This window comes from Triticum urartu, unplaced genomic scaffold (assembly GCF_056163025.1).
Source record: "Triticum urartu cultivar PI428250 unplaced genomic scaffold, HENAU_Tu73 scaffold1, whole genome shotgun sequence".
Taxonomy (NCBI): Eukaryota; Viridiplantae; Streptophyta; class Magnoliopsida; order Poales; family Poaceae; genus Triticum; species Triticum urartu.
Genome location: NW_028259461.1, coordinates 16,510,232 through 16,525,231, shown reverse-complemented (window position 1 = coordinate 16,525,231; position 15,000 = coordinate 16,510,232).

Genomic DNA, 15,000 nt, shown 5'->3' with positions numbered 1-15,000 from the left:
CGAAGACGCGGAATGATAGTGAATAGAGAGAAAGATTCTTCTGATTTTCTTGTTTCTATCTACTAGACGCCGTAGAGAATTGAGAATTTTCATGTCTTTCAATTCTCGTACTCGTAATTGGAAAGTTATGGAAGGAGACCCATCATTTTGCAATGAAAACAACATATAAAACTCTGGACAATTTCGAAATCAGGCCAAGCGTCTTAATACATATGCAAAAAAATTCATTATTGGCCCACCATTGATTAGAAGATTTAGCTTGTATGAATCGCTATTGGTTTGATACGAATAATGACAATCGTTTCAGTATGTTAAGGATACAGATGTATCCACAATTCATTTAGAGTTACTTAATAGTCTATTTCTTATACCATATCTCTATCCCGTGAAATTCTCGAGCCAAAAGATGGATGCATATGCTGTGTTTCATTTTGCTAAATGATATCAATTAAATGGTGTATCAATTCCATAAATTGCATATAGCAATAAATAAATCAGCAAAATTCTTTCTAATATTTTAGATAGAAGAAACATTTCTTCTATCTAAAATATTAGAAAGAATGTACCCTTCTATCCAAATCCAATTTGCATCGATAAAATAAATCCAAATTCCAGTAGTAGATGAATAATTGCAAATTTGTGTGTGTACGAGATTAGAATAACTTCAAAATAACTGACATAATTTTGTATTTTTCCTGATCAGAAAAATACATGAAAAAGAAAGGAGGTAGAAAAATTTTTGGATTTATGGTTAAAGAAGAAAAAGAAGAAAACAGGGGTTCTGTTGAATTTCAAGTATTCAGTTTCACCAATAAGATACGGAGACTTGCTTCACATTTGGAATTACACAAAAAAGATTTTTCATCGGAAAGAGGTCTACGAAGACTTTTGGGAAAACGTCGACGTTTGCTGGCTTATTTGGCAAAGAAAAATAGAGTACGTTATAAGAAATTAATCGGTCAGTTGAATATTCGGGAGCAGTAATTTAATCGTTCAAATTTTTTTCTTGTTTTATTATTTTTTTAGTAGTCTTATAGTAGTCTTAGATTTTTCATTTTGATGAGCCTCGCTTTGAGGAATTCATGGAATAATCCATTTTCATGGAATAATGAATTAAGGAAGAAAGGATATGAGTCTACCGCTTACAAGAAAAGATCTCATGATAGTCAATATGGGCCCTCAACACCCATCAATGCATGGTGTTCTTCGACTGATCGTTACTCTCGATGGTGAGGATGTTATTGATTGTGAACCCATATTAGGGTATTTACACAGAGGAATGGAAAAAATCGCGGAAAACCGAACTATTATACAATACTTACCTTATGTAACAAGGATATAGAGAGATTGTAGAAAGGGGATAGGATAGTTATTTTTGCAAGAGACTTGTTGTAAATTCCTTAACTTAAGAAAGAAAAAAGAATAAAAACACAGATACATAACATAAAAAAAAGAATAAATAAGACGAGATTCGACCTCCCCCTACATATTTAATTTCCTCTCCTATACAAAAACTAGCAAGACCCACTCCATTGGTAATTCCATCAATAACACCCTTATCAAAAAACTCCGTGAGTTCGGTTAACCCTCTTATACCGAGGGTAAAGACCCTAGTATAGAAAATATCTATATAACCACGATTATATGACCAACTGTATATATTTTTTTTTACTTGATCTAAAAATTCTTTTTTAGGATTTCCTTTGTAAAAAGAGTTTATTAAATCCAAATTCTGAAAAAAAGAATAAGCGGATCCATAGAAGATATATGCTATGAATAAACCAAAGATAGCTAGACTTACAGAAGAAATTGCATTAGTAATAAATTCATATGAATTTACAAAAGAATTAGAACTTTCCTGGGTAAAGTTTATTGAGGGAGTTAACCACTTTGATAATATGGTTAACTCTGCTATTCCATTACCAATTCCTCCATTATCAAAAGAGATTCCTATGAATCCAATGAACAAAGTGAAAAGTAGTAATATAAGAAGAGGAAATAACATAGTATTTCCCGTTTCATGCGGATAGGCAAAAGTTTTTTTAGCCCCAAAAGACGTAGTAAAGGATCCTATCCTATTTCTTGTATTACCTTGAATTTTTGGTATATTTTGTGAAAAAAAAGAAACTCCACTCTTCGTTGTTGATAAAACGAAATCCCTATTCACTCCTTTGGGTATCCTTTTTCCCCATAAGGATATTGAATACAAGGAACTCTCTTTAGTGCTACTGTAATTTTGAAAATGAACACGCAAATACCCATCAAATGTAAGTAAATATATCCGAAACATATAAAAGGCAGTTAATCCTGCAGTAAAGGAGGCTATTATTCCAAAAAAGGGCGAATACAACCAACTATTACTAAGGATTTCATCTTTGGACCAGAAGCAAGCAAGAGGTGGAATACCACAAAGAGAAAGTGTACCCCATAAAAAAGTAGTTCTTGTGATTGGAATGTATTTTCTTAAACCGCCCATAAGAACCATATTTTGACTTTTATCTGGTGAATATCCAACAAGAGGTTCCATTGAATGAATAACGGATCCGGATCCCAAGAACAATAAAGCTTTTGAATAAGCATGAGTGATCAAATGGAATAAAGCAGCTTGATAAGAACCTATACCTAGAGCTAACATCATATAACCCAATTGAGACATTGTAGAATAGGCTAAGCTTCTTTTAATATCTCTCTGAGCAAGAGCTAAAGTAGCTCCTAAGAATAGTGTTATTGTACCTACTAAAGAAATAAAACTCATTATCAAAGGTAAAGATATGAAAAGAGGAAGAAGTCGAGCTAGAAGAAAAATTCCCGCAGCAACCATAGTTGCTGCGTGTATAAGAGCCGAAATAGGAGTGGGCCCTTCCATAGCATCGGGTAACCATACGTGAAGAGGGAATTGTGCGGATTTCGCAACTGCACCAAGGAATAATAAAAAAGCACACAAAGTAGTAAGTAAAGAGTTAATTCCATTATTAGGAATCCAGTTATTAGCTATTTTGAACAAATCCCTAAACTCTAAACTACCTGTTATCCAAAAAAAACCTAAAATTCCTAATAATAGACCAAAATCCCCTACACGATTAGTTACAAAAGCTTTTTGACAAGCACTCGCTGCGATTGGTCGTGTAAACCAAAAGCCTATCAATAAATAAGAACACATTCCCACGAGTTCCCAAAAAAAATAAATTTGTATCAAATTGGAGCTAGTAACCAATCCCAACATGGAAGTATTGAAAAAACTTATATAAACAAAAAATCTCAAATATCCTTCATCGTGAGACATATAACCATCACTATAAATAAGAACCAGGATTCCTACAGTAGTAATTAGTATTAACATAATAGAAGTAAGTGGGTCAATCAAGTATCCAAATTCTAAAGAAAAATCATTATTGACGGTCCAAGACCATAGATATTGATAGATCGAACTTCCATTTATTTGTTGAATAGACAGTTGAACTGAGAATACCATAGCTATACTTAAGAGTAAAACACTAGGAAAAGCCCATATGCGACGAAGATTTTTTGTTGCTGTCGGAATAAGAATAAGGCCAAATCCCATTGACATAATAACTGGAAGTGGGAGAAGAGGGATTACCCATGCATATTGATATGTATGTTCCATAAGAAAAGAAATTGCAATTTTTACTTCAATTTTTACTTCAATTTTTCTATAAAATTGTTTCCGATTCACCAAACCAATTCTTATCTCTTTCTGAAAGAATAAATAAAAAGAATAAGAAAAAATACTGAAATTCTTAATTTTTCCAAAATTTATCTCATTGAAATAATTAAAAATTAAGAATGGGTTTAGTTGGTTAAATTAAAAAAGTTAATAAAATAACTAGGTAACGAAGTTATTTTATTAACTAAATAAAGATATTTATAAAAATAAAAAAAAAAAAGTGGAATCATTTTACTTTCTATTCATAATTCATTTTTATATTTCTTTAAAACAAAGATGAAACAGCTCTCTTGTTCCATAATTAACTGATTGAGTGAATTCCAATGAAAACCTATGTTTATAAGAAATTATCGAATAGTCCTTACTTCATATAGAACTAAAATTCTAATGACTATAAATTACCTAAGTTTTAGAATGTCTTGTTTAAGAGACTCAGTATTTTTTGTTTTGATTGGAATTCCTTTCCTTTATGGAATACCATTCTGAACTTAATTAACTATTTTCATTTTCCCTTCTTTTTATCCCCCCGTCTTATCTTATATGGGGGATAGGCTTCCATACCATATATCTATATATGGAGTATACTTGATATATAAATAGATATAAATAGATTTAAATGAGAAACCCTTCTATATATTCTATATTATTAAAAAAAAAGTATAAAATATATAAAGAAAAAATGTTAAAAAATTCTTGTTGTCTTATCCGCATTAGACAAAATGAAGTAAAAAATAATTCAAAATTTAAGTATCTTTCAGTATCTAAGTATAAATACTAATAAAAAGAAGAAAGAAGGATTGATTTGCAGCAATAGATGTCTTTCACATACAACTAGAAAAAAGTAATTTCCTTTTTGAATGGCAGTTCCAAAAAAACGTACTTCAATGTCAAAAAAGCGTATTCGTAAAAATATTTGGAAGAAAAAGACTTATTTTTCCATAGTACAATCTTATTCTTTAGTAAAATCAAGATCATTTTCGAGCGGTAATGAGCATCCAAAACCAAAGGGTTTTTCTGGGCAACAAACAAATAATAAGATTTTGGAATAATATGAATTGACTTATCAAAAAAGAATTCCAATTATTTAATAATTTGGATTCTTCTTTGAATGTACTTTTATGTGTCGAATTACTCGGTACAATATTCTTAGAACAAAAAACCCCTCTTATCTTATATATACAAGAAAAAAAAAGTTTTGTTTGGTATACTGTGTGCTAAGTATTCTTTTCCTATCAATGAACTTTTCATAATTTTCCTAATAGAATCCTCATATTCTATTAGGAAAATTATGAAAAGTGGAGTATTCTTACAATAGGACTTACAACTTCCACCTATCTTCTCCAAAATCATAAGGTTAGTAAATCTTATTAATAAGAGCATAAAGACTTTCATTCTAGAAATTTTTAAAAAATCCAAAAAGCCTTTTCTATTTATCCATTTTATTTTAATTTCATCATTAAATAGAAACCCTTTTGGATTTTTTTCATTGTATTGAAAGAATTTTCAAAATGTAAAGGGGAAATTAATTAGAAAAAATTAGTTCTATAATTGCAAGTTAGAAAAAAGAAGTTCCAACTCTTTCAAGCAGTGTTTGTGTTTCTATTGGGCAAAGCAAGAGTTTATTGTAAAAAAAAAAAATGGAAACGATACTACCAAACGAAGTCTATTTTAATGAAAACTCTAATGTTCCTAAATTTTATGGACTTTCCCAATATCGACGATTCCCAAGATAATAGCTATTATTCTTTTAAGTTACCTATTATTTGAAGTTAGCCGCCATGGTGAAATTGGTAGACACGCTGCTCTTAGGAAGCAGTGCTCAAGCATCTCGGTTCGAATCCGAGTGGCGGCATTCTTGAAAAAGAATACAATAGATTAGAAATCAATTCGAAATTTACAATTTTGTAATGGGACCTTCCCCTTATGCTATTTGCAACTTTAGAACATATACTAACTCATATCTCTTTCTCAACGATTTCAATTGTGATTACGATTCATTTTATAACCTTATTAGTTCGTGAACTTGGAGGATTACGCGATTCGTCAGAAAAAGGAATGATAGTTACTTTTTTCTCTATAACAGGATTCTTAGTTTCTCGTTGGGCTTCCTCGGGACATTTTCCATTAAGTAATTTATATGAGTCATTGATCTTCCTTTCATGGGCCCTGTATATTCTTCATACCATTCCTAAAATACAGAACTCTAAAAATGATTTAAGCACAATAACTACGCCAAGTACTATTTTAACGCAAGGCTTTGCCACATCGGGTCTTTTAACTGAAATGCATCAATCCACGATACTAGTACCTGCTCTACAATCTCAGTGGTTAATGATGCATGTCAGTATGATGTTATTAAGCTATGCAACTCTTTTGTGCGGATCCTTATTATCTGCCGCTATTCTAATCATTAGATTTCGAAATAATTTCCATTTCTTTTCTAAAAAGAAAAAAAATGTTTTAAATAAAACATTTTTCTTTAGTGATATTAAATATTTTTATGCAAAAAGAAGTGCTTTAAAAAGAACCTCTGTCCCTTCATTTCCAAATTATTACAAATATCAATTAACGGAGCGTTTGGATTCTTGGAGTTATCGTGTCATTAGCCTAGGATTTACCCTTTTAACCGTAGGTATTCTTTGTGGAGCAGTATGGGCTAATGAGGCCTGGGGATCCTATTGGAATTGGGATCCTAAGGAAACTTGGGCATTTATTACTTGGACCATATTCGCAATTTATTTACATAGTAGAACAAATCCAAATTGGAAGGGTACGAATTCTGCACTTATAGCTTTGATAGGATTTCTTATAATTTGGATTTGTTATTTTGGTATAAATCTATTAGGAATAGGCTTACATAGTTATGGTTCGTTTACATTAACACCTAAATGATTACATAAAATAAAACCTTCATGAAATGAAGGTTTTTACTTTTATGTTTTATTTGAGAACCCCTTGAACGCCTTATCAAAGGGTTCTCAAAAATTCGAGATAGATCTAATTATACTTTTTTACTTATTTCTGCATTATATACTTTTTTACTTATTTCTGCATTAATAGAGCAGACGAGTAAAAAAAAGCAAACCTATTTAGGATAATAATTGGATAAGAGAGCCTCTACCCTGTCAACGGATAGGGAGAGAACAAAATCTGGATAAATACCAATTCCTATTACTGGTAAAAAGATACAGATTAAAATAAAGAGTTCTCGTGGTCCAGAATCCACAAAATTTGCGTTTGGAACATTAAATAGCTTGTATCCATAGAACATCTGGCGTAACATAGATAATAAATAAATAGGAGTTAATATCATTCCAATTGCCATTACAAAAGTAATTAGTGTTTTTGGCATTAACAGAAATTTTGGACTAGTAATTAGTCCAAAAAATACTACTAATTCTGCGACAAAACCACTCATTCCTGGTAAGGCAAGAGAAGCCATTGAAAAGCTACTAAACATGGTAAAAATTTTAGGCATTGGGATAGATATTCCCCCCAGTTCTTCGAGATAAACAAGACGCATTCTATCAGAAGCGGTTCCTGCCAAGAAAAAAAGTGTAGCACCAATAAATCCATGGGATAATATTTGTAAAATAGCTCCATTGAGTCCAATGTTGGTTATGGAACCAATTCCTATAATTATGAAACCCATGTGAGATACAGAGGAATAAGCTATTCTTTTTTTGAAATTTCGTTGACCAAGAGAAGTTGAAGCTGCATAGATTATTTGGATCGCTCCTATTATTACTAACCAGGGCGAAAATAGATAATGAGCATGAGGTAACAATTCCATGTTGATCCGAATCAATCCATATGCTCCCATCTTTAATAATATTCCCGCTAAAAGCATACATGTACTATAATGTGCTTCCCCATGGGTATCTGGTAACCACGTATGTAGGGGTATAATCGGCAATTTGACAGCATAAGCAATAAGGAAGCCAAAATATAAAAGTATTTCCAAGGTTGCAGGGTATGATTGATTAATTAATCTTTCCAAATCTAATCCTGGTTCGTTGGAACCATATAAGCCCATACCCAGAACTCCGATTAAGAAAAAAATGGAACCGCCTGCAGTATACAAAATAAACTTTGTAGCTGAATATAGACGCCTCTTCCCCCCCCACATGGATAAAAGTAAGTAAACAGGAATTAATTCTAACTCCCACATGATAAAAAAAAGTAAAAGGTCTCGCGAAGAAAATAATCCTATTTGACCACTATACATTGCGAGCATCAGGAAATAGAATAATCGCGAATTCCGTGTAATTGGCCAAGCTGCTAAAGTAGCTAAAGTAGTGATAAATCCTGTCAATAAAATAGATCCTAATGAAAGTCCATCGATTCCCAATCTCCAGTGGAAATCGAAGACATCTATCCATTTATAATCCTCCTTTAATTGGATTAAGGGATCCTCCAGTTGGAAATGATAACAGAACGCATAAGTCATTAGAAGGAATTCTAATAAACAAATAGATATAGTATACCACCTAACGACTTTGTTTCCCTTATGAGGTAAAAAGAAAATTAATGAACCTGCAAATATCGGCAAAACAACAAGTATTGTTAACCAAGGAAAATAACTCATGATAAAGTGATAAAGACAAGATACGTTTTGACCAGAAAAGCCCGTGCTCGATTATTTCGAGCACAGGCTTCTTCGGTAAAGAGGAATCAGACGATTCGAGTGAAGTTTTTTGTAACGTATCAATAAGATAGAGCCATGCTACGTGTTGTTTCAGGCCCTAAATAAACGCGGACACTTAAAAAATCTGTCGGGCAGGCAGATTCACATCTCATACAACCCACACAATCTTCGGTTCTCGGCGCGGAAGCAATTTGCTTGGCTTTACATCCATCCCAGGGTATCATTTCTAATACATCTGTTGGACAAGCTCGTACACATTGAGTGCATCCTATACATGTATCGTAAATTTTTACGGAATGTGACATTGGATCTATAAATTTTTCTTTTCAACATAAAATTTTTCGATCTGGTAAAAATGAAATTAGTACTATAATGAGTCATATGTATTGTAGACACCAGACGAAGCAATGGTTTATCCAAACTTCAAAAAAAAAAATCTATTTTTTAATCTGTTTGTGAGAAAGCGTGAAGAGAGCCAAGAGACTTTAATTTTGGATTTCAACAATAAATAAGAAATAAGAAAGAATTTTACGAATTGTACAGACGAATTCGAATTAGCCAATAAATTGGCTATCGTCTTTTCAATATAAATTATTGCAATATTCAAATTGCAATATCAATGAATTACAAATACAAAAATTCATTTAAGTGAAAAAGAATACTATGCAATAATCTACTAAAAAAAATGGATATTCTCAAATAATACTAAGAAAATAGTATTGATTTCTATTTATTTTAATATGTGCGCCTTTGTTTAGAGGATTCTATGTCTAATTATTCAAAAGTCTAATTATTCAATAAATTAGATTGATTGATACGAGTGGATTTCCTATTACGATGGATGGAAGAAAGAATGGATAGTCCAATAGCGGCTTCAGCAGCTGCAAGGGCTATAACAAAAATTGCGAAAATATCTCCTTTTAATTGGCGACTATCAAATAGATCAGAAAATGTTACGAGATTTAGATTAATTGAATTCAGTATAAGTTCAAGACATATTAGAGCTCTAACCATGTTTCGGCTTGTGATCAATCCATAGATACCAATCGAAAATAAATAGACACTCAAAAAAAGTACATGCTCAAACATCATTAACTAACTCCTTATCAATCTCGATTCATTTCAATATGAGGGCAAGAATTGAACCGATTCAATTAATTACAATAGAACAATTACACAACAAAAGAAAAAAAAAAAAAAAAAAAAGGAGGTATTTGTTGGCAGTAGATGGATTTTACTAAATCAAAATTGTGATTCTTTAGTTATTTATTTTAGATTTGCAATTCTTATAATTTGTACTTTTTCTAAGTTTTCTTATTGCCGAGCCATAGTAATTGCACCTATTAAAGAAACTAGAAGAATTATGGAAATGAGTTCAAACGGAAGATAAAAATCGGTTGCTAAATGAATTCCAATTTGTTGAACATTATTTATGAGACCCTGTTCTACTATTTGGTTTGATCTTGTAGTCCAAAGAATTCCATACCACGACGTATCTGGGATAGTAGTCATTAGTGAAAAAACAATAGTTATACAAACGAGTGAAGTGAACCCATCTCCAATAGTCCAATAATTCTTATCTTTAGACCATTCTGAGCCATTTACGAACATTACAGCGAATATGATCAAGACATTTATGGCTCCCACATAAATAAGAAGTTGTGCGACAGCTACAAAGTAGGAATTTAATAAAAAATAGAATAAGGATATACAAACAAGAACTAATCCCAGCGAAAAGGCAGAATAAATGGGGTTGGTAAGTAATACTACTCCTAGACCCCCTAGTAGAAGAACAAATCCCCCAAATAGCATAAGAATCTCATGTATTGGTCCAGGTAAATCCATTATGGATAAAAAGAAATTAATAGTATAAAATTTTTCATGAACTGACTAAAACTAAAGGATTCAAGGAAGGAAAAAAGGATTAGGGTATTTTTTTGTGTATAAACTTATAGTTATAAATTATATTATATCACGAAAATCTAGTCTGATTTAAAATAAGAAATAATTTCCAATAAGCAGTAGTTTTTCGTTTTTCTTTATAGTTTAATTTTAAAGTTTAATAAAGAATTATTAGATTTTTATAACAGAAAGACAAAATCAAAGTTTAGTAATCAGTAATCGTTCTTGAATTCGAAGATTTTTCTTTGTTTATTTTACTTTCAGACGAATTCCTAATTGTTTGAATTGTGTAATCTCCCATTATGGAGATTGGTAACCGACTTAAAGCAATTTGATTGTAATTCAATTCATGACGATCATAGGTAGAAAGTTCATATTCTTCAGTCATTGATAAACAGCTTGTTGGACAGTACTCAACACAATTGCCACAAAATATACAAACTCCGAAATCAATACTATAATTAAGCAATTGTTTTCTTTTAATATCCTTTTCAAATCTCCAATCCACAACGGGTAAATCTATCGGACATACGCGAACACATACTTCACAAGCAATACATTTATCAAATTCAAAGTGGATTCGCCCTCGGAAACGCTCTGGTGTAATTGATTTTTCATAAGGGTAGTGAATCGTTATAGGTAAACGATTTGTGTGGGATAAGGTAGTTATGAAACTTTGACCTATGTACCTTGTAGCACGTATTGTTTGTTGACCATAACTCATGAACCCAGTTACCATAGGGAACATATTCATTCTAAATATCTATGAAAAAGATATGTTTCTTTCTCTTGTTTGAGAGAGCTTTTGTGTTGAAAATATTCTTACTATTATTGTATTATCTTATTTATAGTGAAACAAGTTGAGAAGAGGTTGTTAATAAGAGATTGCCCAGGGAAATAGGTAAAAGAAATTTCCATCCAAGATTTAATAACTGATCCATTCTCATCCTCGGTAAAGTCCATCTTATTGTGATAGAAATGAAGAGAAATAAATAAGCTTTAGTTAATGTAATAAATATACCCATTGTCATTTCCAAAATTCCAACTGCTTTATTCATTTGGAAAAAATCAAAAAAGGATATATAGGGAATAGATAAATTCCACCCGCCCAAGTAGAGAACTGTTACAAATAAAGAAGAAACTAATAAATTTAGGTAAGAAACAAGATAAAATAAACCATATTTGATACCGGAATATTCAGTTTGGTAACCTGCTACTAATTCTTCCTCCGCTTCTGGTAAATCAAAGGGTAATCTTTCACATTCTGCCAAAGAAGAAATTAAAAAAACCAGAAAACCTATAGGCTGACGCCAAATATTCCATCCAAAAAAACCGTATTTTGACTGTGCTTCAACTATATCAACTGTACTTGAACTGTTAGATAATCATAGTCGGTGATAACATCACAGTTCCCACCGCTATTTCAAAACCGTACATGAAACCTTAGCTTCATACGGCTTCTCTATGATCAGAAAAAGGAAAGGACTGTTTTGTTCCTAGCCCCGGGGGCGTAGATAGAATTAGATAAAATAAAATAGATTTGAAAGTCCTAAATTAGACCAAAGGAATTCCGTCTGCTAGAATAAGAAAAAGCGCTTCCGAATTGATCTCATCCTTTATAATATAATGAAAATTTTTCTTTGTTCAGTAATAACTTAATCTTGGAATAAAACACTTGTTACTTGTTATAGGAATTCAATTAATAAATGGAAAGAGTTGGGTATTAGTTCATGAGCAATTCTGCATGAATATGGATAGAGGAAGGAAATAATGAAAATTTTTTCTAGTGCACTCCATATCTTTTTTACTATTCTTCTTTCCCCAGGGAGGGGGTATTTAAAAAGAAAAAATGGATAAAGGGTTAATTCGTTCTTGATAGCCATTTCCTTAACAAGTGAATGGGAAGGGAACATACTCTGGATCGGAATCCGAAGAAAGTACTACTTGATAATTTCTACAAATTGCAAGTCCTTATTATGATTCCTTTTATGGGCAAAAATCTCTAATGTTTTAGATTTTCCATTACTAATCCTTTATGTACTTTAGTGTTCCTAACCCTTCACTAACTTTTGGTGGATTCTTCTTATGGATTATTAAGTTATAGTAATAACTAGGAGTATTCTAGTAATGGAATTCCATATCGTGAATCCTTTATTCTTGGCCGCTTCAAGATATGATGACTAATTAAAAAATATCAACCTTGGGATAAAGAGTTTACACTGCTTATGTTTACTTCCACTTTTTTCTTGTACGTAGGAAATGAGATTTTTTCTTTTTACTACAAATTTATAAGCTGTTTTGTTTCACTCATATAGCTATCTAGTTTAACTTACCAACCCAAATACTAAATAAGAAAAGGAATATAAATAGTTAATGGATTTTATAGGAAAAAGATCTATTTTAACGAATCACACGTAGAGATATTGCTAGCACACAAAAAGTTAATGGTATTTCATAACTAATGGATTGAGCAGCAGCTCGTAGACCGCCTGAAAAAGAATATTTATTATTTGAGCTATATCCTGCCATAAGAAGACCAATAGGAGCTATACTTGAAATGGCAATCCATAAAAAAACACCAATACTAAGATCGGCTAAAACAAAATGATATCCCAAAGGGATAACTAAAAAACTTAATAAAACTGATATGACTGCTATAGAGGGTCCAATGCTAAATAAAGAAATATCTCCTCGGGATGGCAGAATATCTTCTTTAAAAAGTAGCTTAGTCCCATCTGCTATAGCTTGAAGCAGGCCCAGGGGGCCAGCATATTCAGGACCAATACGTTGTTGTATCGACGCAGATATTTCTCTTTCTAACCACACAATTACGAGTACCTCTATTGTTATTCCCAAAAGGAGGGTCAAAATGGGTAGAATCGATATCAGTCCATAGACTTCTTTTAATAATTCCAATTTCGAAAAAGAATTGATAGTTTCTACCTCTACCCTATCTATTATCATTTCAACGATCAACTTCCCCCATAATGATATCTATACTACCTAATATCGTCATGATATCAGCCAATTTCATTTTTTTAACTAGCTGAGGAAGAATTTGCAAATTAATAAACCCGGGTGGACGGATTTTCCATCTCCAGGGGAAAAGGCTATCATCTCCTACTAGATAAATCCCTAATTCACCTTTTGGGGCTTCTACTCTTACATAAAGCTCTTGTCTTGACAATTCAAAATTGGGCGAAGGTTTTTTACCAAGAAATTTATACTCAAAATCATTCCATTCAGAATTATTTTCTTTCTTAAAGCGTCGGACTTCTAAATTTTCATAAGGTCCTCCAGGAATTTTTTCTACAGCTTGTTGAATTATTTTGATGGATTCCCTCATTTCACCAATTCGTACTAAATAGCGAGCTAACGAATCCCCTTCTTTTTGCCATTGGACTTTCCAATCAAATTGGTTGTAAGACTCATAAGGATCTACTTTACGAAGATCCCATTGTATTCCAGAAGCTCGTAACATCGGTCCCGATAAGCCCCAATTTACTGCTTCTTCTCCGCTAATAAAACCTACTGCTCTAAAAAAATTGGATTCTGTGTAATAAGTTGTTGATATTCAACAACTCCGCGTAAAAAATAATCACAGAAATCTAAACATTTATCGATCCATCCATAAGGTAGATCGGCGGCTACTCCTCCGATGCGAAAGTAATTGTGCATCATTCGCATACCTGTAGCAGCTTCAAATAGATCATATATTAATTCTCTCTCTCTAAAAATATAGAAAAAAGGAGTCTGTGCGCCGAGATCCGCCATAAAAGGTCCAAGCCATAGCAAGTGAGAAGCTATCCGGCTTAATTCTAACATAATTACCCTAATATAGCTGGCTCTTTGTGGTATTTGAATATTCTCCAAGAATTCTGGTGCATTTACTGTTATTGCTTCTGTAAACATAGTAGCTAAATAATCCCACCTTGTTACATAAGGTAAGTATTGTATAATAGTTCGGTTTTCCGCGATTTTTTCCATTCCTCTGTGTAAATACCCTAATATGGGTTCACAATCAATAACATCCTCACCATCGAGAGTAACGATCAGTCGAAGAACACCATGCATTGATGGGTGTTGAGGGCCCATATTGACTATCATGAGATCTTTTCTTGTAAGCGGTAGACTCATATCCTTTCTTCCTTAATTCATTATTCCATGAAAATGGATTATTCCATGAATTCCTCAAAGCGAGGCTCATCAAAATGAAAAATCTAAGACTACTATAAGACTACTAAAAAAATAATAAAACAAGAAAAAAATTTGAACGATTAAATTACTGCTCCCGAATATTCAACTGACCGATTAATTTCTTATAACGTACTCTATTTTTCTTTGCCAAATAAGCCAGCAAACGTCGACGTTTTCCCAAAAGTCTTCGTAGACCTCTTTCCGATGAAAAATCTTTTTTGTGTAATTCCAAATGTGAAGCAAGTCTCCGTATCTTATTGGTGAAACTGAATACTTGAAATTCAACAGAACCCCTGTTTTCTTCTTTTTCTTCTTTAACCATAAATCCAAAAATTTTTCTACCTCCTTTCTTTTTCATGTATTTTTCTGATCAGGAAAAATACAAAATTATGTCAGTTATTTTGAAGTTATTCTAATCTCGTACACACACAAATTTGCAATTATTCATCTACTACTGGAATTTGGATTTATTTTATCGATGCAAATTGGATTTGGATAGAAGGGTACATTCTTTCTAATATTTTAGATAGAAGAAATGTTTCTTCTATCTAAAATATTAGAAAGAATT